The following is a 12,189-nucleotide window of genomic DNA, read 5'->3' as shown; positions in this document are numbered from 1 at the left end:
GAGGAGGCTGCTGTAGGTGCTTGTGAAAAGCCCCAGTCAGTGCCTTGGTACATCCACTGGCACCAAAGTGGCTTTGCAAGGTTGAGCTTCACAGACCTGATCTGCCAGAATGGCAGAGACATCCTGGAGAGCAGGGAGGAAACCAGAGCAGGTACAGAGGGGAGAGATGCTGAGACACTGCAGGCATGGAAATCCAATTCCTTGTTGAACTGGGAAAAGGCAGGGCTTTGAAGATAATGCTGATCAGCTAACATCTCTCAAACAGTGATGAGGCTGCAGGTTGGAGATGCGGGAAGGCACTCGTGTGTGTGTGCACATGGGCGTGTAGAGGAAGATGATAGAGAGCCCAGGAGTGTAATACTGGAGACTATGGAAAGGAAACACAGGAAACAGCCTGGGAAATTCAAATAACCCGTGCCACGCAATGGGCTGAATGCGTCTGGAGCAGCAAGCTGGCAAGTGCTCTGCAGCTACACAAGGGAGATACGATGCCCCAGACATCAGGAGCAGCCATCAGGATCACTCAGCCTCTGAGGCTTTTTAGGAGCTATTTTTGCAATTCTATGCAGTTATTCCGCAGGATGTTCAGCCCCCTTCCTTCCCCAGAGAGGCTCATCCTTTTCTCTTGGCATAACCTCTGTTTGTTTGAGGTGGAAGACAGGGTCCTGGATCACAGAGCTGCCAGGAGGGCAGGTTTTCTGGCCTCTGGTCTTCAGCCAGTTTCTCACAGCAGCAGAGCCCAAGGTCTCCAGTCTCATCCCAGGGGATGAGGGCAGGAGGGAGCTGTGTTCCTCCGGACACCAGTGGCACCAGCCCTGCAGCTGCTGCTCCAGCACTACCCCACCAGTCCCGTCCCACAACGCCTGCAGCCACGCACCCCAGTAGGAGGGTCTGGTGGAGTCAGTGCTCACCAACGCCGGGTAAGGTCTGGTATGGTGGAAAGGAAACCATCTCTCCTTCAGAAGGGGAGGGATGGATGTGTGCAAAGTGGGATTGAGGAGTGACAACCACAGGAGGTCCTGCCACCTTCAACTGATCCCAACACACCAGCCAGGGTGAAAGTGCCAACATCTCTGTTCTCTTAACGAGGAACGCGGCAGATGAAGACCATGTTTGCCAAAATATCTAAAGCCCAACTATTTCATGACTTAATCCCCCTACATCTATGCTGAACCAAGATTCCTTGATACTCCTGGTCTCTCAGTCAGAGCCATTTCACAATTGCCATTTCACACCCAAACCCTGACCTCTACTTCCACTCCTACACCCTGTTGGGTACCTAAAACTTCCCATGAAGCACTCGCACCATAGAATCACAGAATGGTTTGGGTTGGAAGGGACCTTAAAGATCACCCAGTTCCAACCCCCCTGCCATGGGCAGGGACACCTTGCACTAGACCAGGTTGCTCCAAGCCTCATCCAGCCTGGCCTTGGACACTTCCAGGGATGGGGCATCCACAGCTTCTGTGGGCAACCTGTCCCAGTGCCTCACCACCCTCTCCAGGAAGAGAGACCATGGCAGACAGGTCTGCAGAACAGACGTTACAGGCTGAGCTCTGCTGACAGAAGAGGTTGTGGGTGAAGAGAACCTGCTGGGATAGGGCTATTTCCAGTCTGTCTGTCACTGGTCCAAACTGGTGCTGCAGGTCTTACATACACCAAGGGAGCCCATACGGTTGAAGGAAGGAAAAGATTGAAATACCCTTCTTAATCATAGTGTGCCCCATGAGTCAAGAGACAGGGCTCCTGATGATGATGAGAGTGAGGAAGAACCAATGATAGTTCTGAGGGACGAGATCCAGGCTTCCCTGGACAAAGACTTTGGAATTTCAAAGGGGGTTAAGGGCATACAGGTCCATGTCATCCTAACTCTTTTCATCCTACTGCTAGCAATGAATCAGGAGCAAACCCCAAACAGCTCCTTTGCCCAGATTAATTTACCCCAAGAGTTGCTGAGCTTTGCTCTGCAGTCCTGTCTCAGCCTCTATGTGTCCTGTAAGCAGCCCTTTTAGCAACTGTCACGCTGACTATATGTAGCCTTAGCCACAGGCTCATGTCATGCAACTGGTCCTTTCGGTTTCTGCCAAGTGTCTCTTAGGATGGATTCCTTCACTCACAAAACCCTCACAAGTATTTTTGACACTGGCTCCCCTGCAAAATTATTTCTGCATAAATAGTCACTGTTCTCTGCTTGCAAGTGTTTTTGTGCCTGGAAACTCATTGACTGAAGGAGAGAAGGTCCCCGCAGCCTCGACATCTGTCCCTGAACTTGAGAGCACCATTTCTGAACAGTGCCAGACTTTCCCAGTCTAATTAGGGCTGTCTGAGTAAGCCCACTCCTTCCCTGCGTGGCCAGATGCTGCATTGTGCCGCTAGCCCAGAGAGAAAGCGGGCAACTTAGGCTGTACTGACAGAATCCCTAATGGAATAATTAAACTCAAATAATTCAATTAACATTGCAATTTAGTAATTGCATTTAGAGCATCGCTGTAATTGAGCAATATTTGGATTGTCCCAGCAACGAGGATAGGCACAGCCGCCTTTCAACAGGCAGAGGGAGACAGATGGTGCTAATGAAGGGCAGAAGATAAATGCGAGGTCACTAGATTAAGTGCTCTTCCTTTTTTGGCTAGTGAAGAAAGTCAAGCCACTCTGATCCCGTTGCTTTAAAAGCCTCAGTAACAGAAATAAATAGAAGAGACTCTGCAGGATCGCAGGAGTCTGCATTACCATTAATTACTTCTTATTGAAAGCTCACAGTTCGCTGGCATTGCATCAACAAGAGGGCAGCTGTGGTGCCCACCCAGCCGGTCCCTTATCTTAATTGAACGCTGCTTCAGAGTTCAGGCATCAGCAGCAAATGGGGAGCTGAGCCTTTGGAAGGAATTTCTGCCTCCCTTAGCAACCCAAACGAGCCTGCAGCAAGTGTCAGGAGAGAAGTCAGGAGACCAGATCTCAGCAAGATAAAACAGACAGAAAGATAAGATGTTCAGTTTTAGGATGCCACACTTATGCATCTTGAGAGTCTGCAGGACTGAGAACAGCGAGGATGCTCTGGGTCAGTGAAGATGGTAGTTAAATTACACCGCATCCCACCCCGCTTGCATCGCAGCCCAGTTCTGGGGAAGTCTGTTGAGTTTGACCCAAGCAAATCCACTAACTCTTCTTTCCTCAAAACTAACAAGTGGTATTGCTGTGATTAATGAAAGTGGATATCTCCTGTTTACCTCTGCCAGCTTCAGGTGCTGAGTGCCTGTCTGATCAGCTGATGATCAGCCTTGGGAGCACAGGCACTTGGGTTTTCAAGGATTTGCCTCTAGCCAAACGGCAACTTACAGCTTCCTTCCCTGTATTTGGAGTTATGGCTGTTTCCTGGGAACCCAACTTTATCATGTAGCCTAAAGGTGCTGAGAATGGAAAGGTTAACATCATGGTTAACCCCTTCAAGTCTGTGAAATCACTGCAAGCATGATGTACATCACCTCTAGCTACTCTGATCTGGGACAGTACCGCAAATCTACCTTTTCCCAAGCAATTTCAACTTTGTTTCCCCACTCCCAGAGGTCTCTAAACACTTTAATTTTGTTTGGCAGATTTTAATTTTATTTATTTTCAGGAAGAGGCAGCTGATATTACTGTGCTGTTTGCCGTTCCTCTCCCCTCCCACTCTCAGCAATTTCTGAGCTTGATGGTTAATTACTGAGAGACCTCTATGCCTCTATCAGCATTAGCTGGAATGATGTTGTTTTATACCTGGAATATCAACAAGCAACTAGATGGAAAATAAATCTACTGATGCTCCCACCACTGGGGAAACCAGCATGCCTATTCAGGATCTATCAGGCATCTGAATCCATGGGGATAATGGACACATCCTGCTCTGCAAAAGAGCTCTGATCACCAGGGTCAGTATTAGGTTGTCCCATGTCCATTACAAGACAAATCCATAGTAACTAGGCTTTGTTAACTCAGCATATTGCTCTCATTTGAGGCCAGCTGTCCACATGTACATTGTACTCAAAACACACTTTGAAGGTCTTTTCCCAGGCACCTATAGCCAAGCAGGAGCACAGGACCCTCACCACATGGGAAAGCACTGCTAATAACCCCAGGGTCTCTTCCAGCCGATGACACAGGAGGGCAGCTGGCCGTGGGCTGCCTGCATCCCAGCCCCCTTGCTGCCACTTGGGTTTGCAGGAAGAGAAAACAGAAGCAGGTCTGGGTGCGGAACATCTCGCTGCAGACCCACAGCAGAGTAAGCCACAGAACTGAGTTCTGCTCCTTTTCCTTCAAGGCACAGAGTAGCGCATGTGAGAGGGGACAACACATCCCCGTGACTGGAAAGCCACATGATGGTGACAAGTCTGGATCTGACTCACAGCCCCAGCGATGCTGTAACGGAGCACCACTGGCCTGCTCTGTCCACCTGAGCCACCATTCATGGCCATATTTACTGCAGAACCCCATTGCCCCATCACACGAGCAATCCCAGATCTAGGGGGAAGAGTTATCCTTGCTTAGCGTAGCAGCTTGTCTTCCGATTAAGATCTTGCACACACTCATTCCCAGCCCTCTCAGGGAAACGTTACCAAGTGTTTCTTCAGTTGTGCTCAGGCTTTCTGTGTGCTTTGGTTTTATCAGGTGTTTGAGCAAGAAGAGCTAGCATTAGCGTGCTCCAGAAAAGCCTGATGTGCAACTCCAGTAAGCCCAGGCACACGCAGTGGCGTCATCATAGGAGCAACCCTAGTAGCTCTCTCTGCCACTGCAGGGATTTTGGGATGCATTAACAGCAAAAGCAGCAAGCTTTCAAGGGGAGCGTGCAGAGTTTTACACTGAGGCCAGTTACCTGAGCTGATACTTTCAATAAACACTGGAAAAACCTCTGCATGTTTGATGAACCCTGCCCTAGATTTGGGGGGGTGGCAAGATCTCGTGGCCTCAGGAGGGTCCCAAGCAGATGCTCATCAAGAGCTGTAAGCTGCGATGGCCAATTCCTAAACTCACTAAGTGCAAACAAGAGCTGGGCAGTTCCAGCATTCTTTTCCAGGAAACATGCAATATATGTTTTGGGGTTTCCAAGCTGCAATCTGGCTTTAATAGGTGGGAATGCCATTGTCATTAGCCTGTTTCCGTCGGTAGTCCATAGTTAATACGCTTGCTCAGAAAGAGGGTAGATAGATACTGGAACTTTTTTTTTTTTAATAAAAGGAGTGGAAAAAGTGCTGTTGTCTCTGTGTGTATGTAAACACGAAACACACAGCTCGACATCAGCAGACAGCAGTGCACGTACATCTCCCACCCCTCTGACCACCCTGTTGCACACCAGCCGGTGGATAAGCAGTCACTACCAGTCTCAAGAGTCCAGTCTCCAAATTCCCTTACTTTCCTTGAGGACTCCCCAAACCAGCTGATTTTGCTTCAGACTGAAAGAAGGATTTTAAGTCGTGGGAAACAAGAACAGAAAATTTCTTTTGGCAAGGAAAGAGGAACTCATAGCCTTCCCCTCCCAGCTTTGATCCAAGTTGAATTTTTCAGTTGTGCCAACAGACTTGAAGGCAGGAGGGTGGGAAATAGTTATTTGCAAAGCCCGATTTGGTATCTGATGACTTGTTTCACATCAGCCAGTGAATAGCCCATTTGTACTTGGAAAGGTATCCAGGTCCAGAAAGCCACCACCGCTTGTCATCCGTCAGAATCAAAAGCGAGTGCCAGGAGCCGGCTGCATGATGAATGAGCTGCGCTCCAGCCCCCTGAGAAGCCCTCCAGATCAGTGGGCTTTGCTTTTGGCTGTGGTGCAGGGCCACTGCAGCCTTGGGGAAGTTGCCCTGCCCAGCCCAGAGGCAGGGGTTGGGTGTTCTGCAGCTCCCAACAGCTACATCTGCGCTGCGCAGGGGAGCGCGGTGCCTGCCCGCCTGGCAGGAGGGCTTGGGAGAACGGCTCTCTCTGGTGGCACGATGGAGTATGCCAGCATCCCCTTTCCAGGAGAAGCTGTCACCCTGCAGCATCTGAACACTGCCACTTCCATCAGGGCACTCGCTTTCTGAAGATGGGAGCAATATGTCCCAAGCTCTTCCCCCTCCTGTCCTCTGCCGCGACATCTCCTGCCTCTGTACCACAAATCTGGAGTGAAGCTTCTCCATCTCCTTGCACTACACCAGCTGATCACAGGCTGCACCAAGGCTCCACGTGCAGGGGACAGCCATCTCCCAACCATATGTTCTGGTGTTGCATCGAGATAAAGATTGATGGTACACCCCTTCTTCCCCTCCAGCTCGACTGGCGGCATTTATTTTACGAAGAGCAAAACACCCCTGCTGGGCTGTTGCTCTCTGGGGCTGACGAGCTGACCTGTTCTCAGCAGACATCCTCTGTACAGCAGCCTCAAGTCCCACCAGCTCGGCTGTCCACAGCACATAACCCTTGTCACTGAAGTGGTCATCTTCATTAATCTCTTGGCAGCATCCCTCCGAGGGAAGGCCTCACCACTTCTATGCCCCAGGCACAATATACAACAGGTAACTGGGCAGGAGAGAGTCCTGCATGTTAGTTGCCCCAGCAGAAGCAAGCAGACAGTTAAAGAGCACTGTCAAGGCGTAGCGACCAGCCGGGGAGCGAACACAGGGTCAGGGCTTTAAACTGTCACCCTCCACCCCAGGCACCTGCGTGGCAGAACGAGGAGGAACAAGGGCAGAGCCCAGCAGGACTCCTCCAAATCGAGCACTGAGTGGGAAGGACTGCCCAGCAGATTGCTTCCTGCAGTCCACCACCCCGTCTTGCTCAGCCCTTCACCACACAGCTGCTTTGACTTCAGCCCCATCCAGACCACTGACATTTCACGCAAGGGGTCTTGGACTTCACGCAACGGGCTTACGACCAGGACACAGGTCAGCCCCATCTCCAGTCTTATCCCCTCCAGTGAGTACCAAGGCATTAGTCTGCTTCCAGATGACAAATTACTAAATTAAAAACACCCCACTACCCAGATGGTCTTTTTATTTGTTTTTCCTTTCAGTAGGGCATATAAGCAAGTAGATTCTCTTTTGATCTGTATCACACTTTCTCCTATTTTTGTCACGTACACTGCTCTATTACACAGCATCTGTCTTTGTACCGAGAAATACTATAATCAACTCATAGTAAGTGGTGTTTAATCTGGTCCATAATGCTTTCAGGGAGAAAATACCAACAGAAAGATATCTAGCTAGGTAAATGCTGCCCAGGAACAGCCCCGATCATCCTTACGCTGCACTGCACAGTAATGAATTCCTGCTGTGTCTCATGGCTTTCTTCAGATATTATTATTCCAGCCTCCAAGGACATAAACAATTCTCTTGATTTAAGGAACTAGGCTGAGATGCTGCTTGACTGTAGCTTGAGGAGGGGCAACAACAATGGAAGAAATGCTTTATACTAGAAAACAAGAAATATTACTTCCAAATAGAAGCAGAGGTCCAATTTAAATAAACTCACAGAGCAAAAGCTGGGGATTTCATGGTTAAAGAGAACAACAGAAATGGGGATTTGTATTACTTCAGCTATTCTTTTCATTCAGGACCCATATCACAGCAAACAATTGATCGCCTTCATCCCTCTCATCTGATCACTGGTTCAGGACATCATTGTGGGATCTTTTTAGATGATGAAACCCTTCTCTTCATCTAAGAGATGCCCTGCCCCTGGCCTGAAGGGAGCATCTTGCTGCAGGATAAGAACAGCTCTAATCCCCTCATTTACCTATCTACCTACTGTTCTTAGGGCCAATGCTTGTTGGGTTTTTTTAATAAAAGGCCTGCTCTAAATAGGGAAGAAGATAGAGGCAAGAAGGTGTATGGATGTGGGCTTAAAACTAGATGTGACAGCCACTATTCCAGGCCAGCGCACAGCAATCTGTCACCCAGCACTTCACACGCTCTCTGCTTATCCAGAAACAGTTGCAGCAAGGACAGTGCAGAGAGTCAGGCTGTTTCAAACTTTGGGAGGGTTCATGAACTGCAGCCACACTGCCCCCTCCTCCCACACTAATTCTCCTTTCATCCACTGCAGATAAAGGCCATTGCCATGTGCCACCTTGGGTTCCCCCTGGAGTGAGACAGGGTTCCCAGCTCAATAGATCTACACGACCTCAACACCCAGGTCCTCATGGAGACCTCATAGGTATTCCAGGCACAAACCCCTTCCCACATCTTCTTTTGGCACAGGATTTCCAGCACTGGTGACATTCTAACAAAGCTGTCTTATCAGTCCTGAGCTCAGGGTGATCAACTGTTTGTTGTGACCTTTCTCTTCAGCACAGTGGTTTCAAAGAAACTTTGATATTTCTTTCTCCTCCCAACTGTGCTTTTGCCCAATACACATCCCTCCCCCACTTTCACTGTCTCACTCCATCATCACACACTATTTATTCTGTCACTCACTACCTTGAACACCTATGTGACCCCCACCCCAAGCCCTGAATTCCCCTGTAGCTCTACACACACCCTTCCAGCCCCACTCGTGCTCCCTGTACCAAGGCTCAGAGCTTTACCCAGCAGCGATAACCTGCAGGACCCTCACCTGCATTAGTCACTGGCCTCCAAGCAGCTCCACAGACATCACCCAGGTCTGGCAGCAAGACACTAGAGGCAAATCACAGTGCACGTTGTACTTGGGGCCAGGGTGATGTTTTCAGTGTTCTGTGACCTCCTGTAACTCCTCTCAGCACCTCAGGTTCCCCCAGGAAGCTTGTTACTACCCTCACAACTGCTGCTGACCAAGAGCTATACATCCAGCTAAGCCACAGTGACACTCCAGCCCTCAGACAGTGCCATGACCCAGGACAAAACTGGAAACATTTCTCACCTTGTCAGAGCTTCCCACATCCAGCCACTGAAACTCTTGAATCTCCCAGGCACAGTACACATAGCCCCAAAGCCAATCACACATCTTTCAGCCACCTTACTACTTCTCATGCAGTAGTCCTACAACTTTCCTTTCTCTCCACCCTAGGTACCCCCTGAACAGGGAGCATACAACCCCCCTGCTTGCTCAGCTTCCCCCAGTGCTGCTCTGCAACCATTTAACTCCTCCTGGCTGGCATCAGCGCAGGTGAGACGTAGCGCTGACTATCCCAGGTGAAGGCAATCCTTCATTCCCTTCCATATAATCACCGCAGTGCCACCCCAGGCTCTGCTACAGAAACCTGAGTCTTCCAGGAAGAAAGTTACTGGTCAGGAGATCCCATCACCTGGGTCCCCAGCCAGGGAAAACCCTGGGGGTGGTAGGCTCCCCTTAGTTGGGTATTTGTGAGGGGTGGAACCCAGCCAAAGCTCACAGCATCATTAAGCTCAAGCACTGATGTGCACAGCACCTGCTACAGTTCCTAGTCTGATGCTGTCTGGGAGATGTCTGGCTTGTCCACATCATCCCCTTATGAGTTCACAAAATCAGCTCTGTCCATCTACATTCCTCTTCCTTTTTATGCAGCTTTCCAACACAAAAAGAATTTTCCAGAAGAGGTCTGTGGCTCTTTTCTCTGCTGAGCAGCTGCAGGAGATGTTGCCAAATAAAACCTAGTTGTCTTGGCAGTCTCTGCTGGGTTGTGATACCACCAAGTTAAAATGATGCGGATTAAAAAGAAAGCTGATCAGCATCAGAAGTGAGCTGCCAGGCTGCTGGGATCCACAGAGGAGGCTCACGGCTAAGGGAGAGGTGATCTCCAAGGACTGTAGGTGGACAGTATTCGCTACCGTGCTGGCAACTTCCTATGATCTTCTCTTCAGAAATGAGCGCGTGAAGACAGAGAAAAGAAACAAAAAGGAGACCTTGAGATGAGTAAGCCCAAAGTGGTCAAAGATTTCAATGAATTGAGATAAATTTCCTGTTTTGTCTGTGTCACTGTTGCTCTGGCCTGGATCTCAGAAACTTCTTTAAGTACTCATCTGGGACAGAGAGACATGTCGGAAAGCAGAAAGAAACTTTTCAGGTGTCGGGTAAAGCTGAAATGCTGAATGATTTTAGCTTTTTCTGAGTTGGCTCATTCCATAACCAGCCCTATTTGCACCGAGGAGCTGTGGGACTGGCTACGTTTGAAGCACAGGCTCAAGCAGGTTGTGCCTACGCAAAGAGACCCCTCCTCAATTCTGGCAACACTCCTCGCGCAGCTCTGCCTTGGTCTGCGGCATCTGCCGCTTCTGTGCCGCGGTCCTCCAGTGTACCAGCCCGAACACAACGCAGGTTCTGCCTGTGGTGCTCCTGCCTGCAGCCCCTTCCCACGCTCACGGACAGGATGCATAGCACGGAAGAACAAAGTGCTTTGCCCGGCATCGAGCTGAGCGATGGGAGATGAATCACACGCTCACCGGCGTTTGGCACGTCCAACAAGGGTCAGGTATGACAGCGGCAACCTGGGAGGAGGCTCTGGGGAGAAACGTCTTAATGTGAGAACAATAGAGGGAAGTGAGCTAAAGCACTTAGGAAAGAAGAGATCAGAGTGCTCTGAAGTGAGCACAGAACAATCGGAGGGAAAAGGTAAAACAGGGACCGGCTGTTCTGCATCACAATCAGAAAGTAAAATCTATCTGAAGGAGAAACAGAGTGAAGAGAGACAAAAAGGAGAAATTGTCTCCTGTTTGTGAACATTAAGACAAGAAGTAACCCAACTCCCAGCAGATTCAAGACACCTTCCCTGGAGCCAAGACCACTGGCAGACAGCAGTGACTGACTGTCCGTGGCAGCAGCTCCGGAAGGGGATCCCAGAGAAGAATGAATCCAAGCTGCAGGTGTTGCAGAGAACAGGGTCCAGTGCTGCCAAACATCCAGAGTAGATGCTGCTAAAAGCAATCACCTGCTACCTGAATGAGGACATCTGGGAGGTCTTGGGGATGGAAAGGACTTCACTGGTGGTTTTGCTGTCTGTTCGCACTCCTCTGAGTGCCAGCGTGCCCTGCAGCCTGCAAGGGATGTTCTAGAGCTGCTAACTGATAAAGCAGGGCTTCACACAATGAAAGAAGTATAGAGAAATGTTTGGATATGAACTTTAAACCAAACAGCAGAAAAAATGTAGTCTTCCGTTTAAAACAAATACAAGGGGTATGTGGTGATACCAACAATAGGCCTAGAGGAAGAGGGGAAAGAGAGCAGCCCAGAAGCTGGACTGCAGGACTGCAGGCCTAAGGGAAAAATTGGAAGTTCTTTCTCTGTCTCAGGTGTTTATACAGAGGAATTCTTCTGGGTTTTCTCTTTCTCAGGCTGTAGAATGAGGAGAGTATCTTTGTCTCAGGAGGTCAGTATGTGGACAAAGGGGATTATGAAGTGAGGTGAAACACACAGAGCAAGCTGGGCACACCACCGTAGTTCTGACAGAAGGCAGACAAGTCAAAATGGGAAGGAATGCATGTACAAGGAGAGATGACAACCTGCAGTTTATAGGGACACTACCGTTAACAGCCTCTATCTCATTTCCACAGCTACAGTATCCTCTGCTTAACTGCAATACATTTAATCAAGATGTTTCTTAGGGAACCAAATAAAGCTTGATGATGCTTAATGGCTGGGGCTTAATGGCTGGGTTGTTTAACTGGGCTCATAATTTTGATTAATTAAGATGCCTGCAGGTGTTGGAGTGGTACTTAGGCAACAGCTTTGATGTTCAGAGGCAAAGGGGGTTTTGTATCCCCTTCAAAAGGATTTCTGCCAGTGCTAGTTCAGCAAAGCAAAACTGCCTTCAAGCCCTTGCAAAAATGTTAACTCTCTTGAAGCTGGCAGTATTCTCCCGATTTCTGGGCAGCCTGCGTGCCCTTTTGACCAATTGATCAGAATCCCTGGTGCATTCAGGCAACGGACCCCATCAGAACAGCAAATTGCCCACCCCTGGACCAGTGTTTCCACTCTAAGAAAGCATCAGTAGAGCTTGTCCTTTCTGAGCAGCGGAGAACAGGAAGCCTGGCTTCCCATGAGTTCGTCCCCTGTGTTCGTACACCCTAACACTGTGATTTCAGCTTCCCCTGCCAGCATATCTCCCTTTACCTGCAACACCTTCCCTATCCTGCTCCGTCCCCACCTTGCCAGCTTCCCCTCACGCGTGGTGTGGGTGATCTACTGTAGCCTGGAGTATGGGTGTGCAGGGTGACGGGCCAGCGGGTACAAGCAATCACACTAGAACGTCCCCCTTAGGCAGGGAAATTCCAATTTGTATTTCCCTTTTCAATTCAG

The sequence above is a fragment of the Eurypyga helias genome, unplaced genomic scaffold, assembly GCF_000690775.1.
Source record: "Eurypyga helias isolate BGI_N326 unplaced genomic scaffold, ASM69077v1 scaffold44947, whole genome shotgun sequence".
Lineage (NCBI taxonomy): Eukaryota > Metazoa > Chordata > Aves > Eurypygiformes > Eurypygidae > Eurypyga > Eurypyga helias.
The sequence above is the reverse complement of the archived record's forward strand: the minus strand, read 5'-3'. Positions refer to the sequence as shown.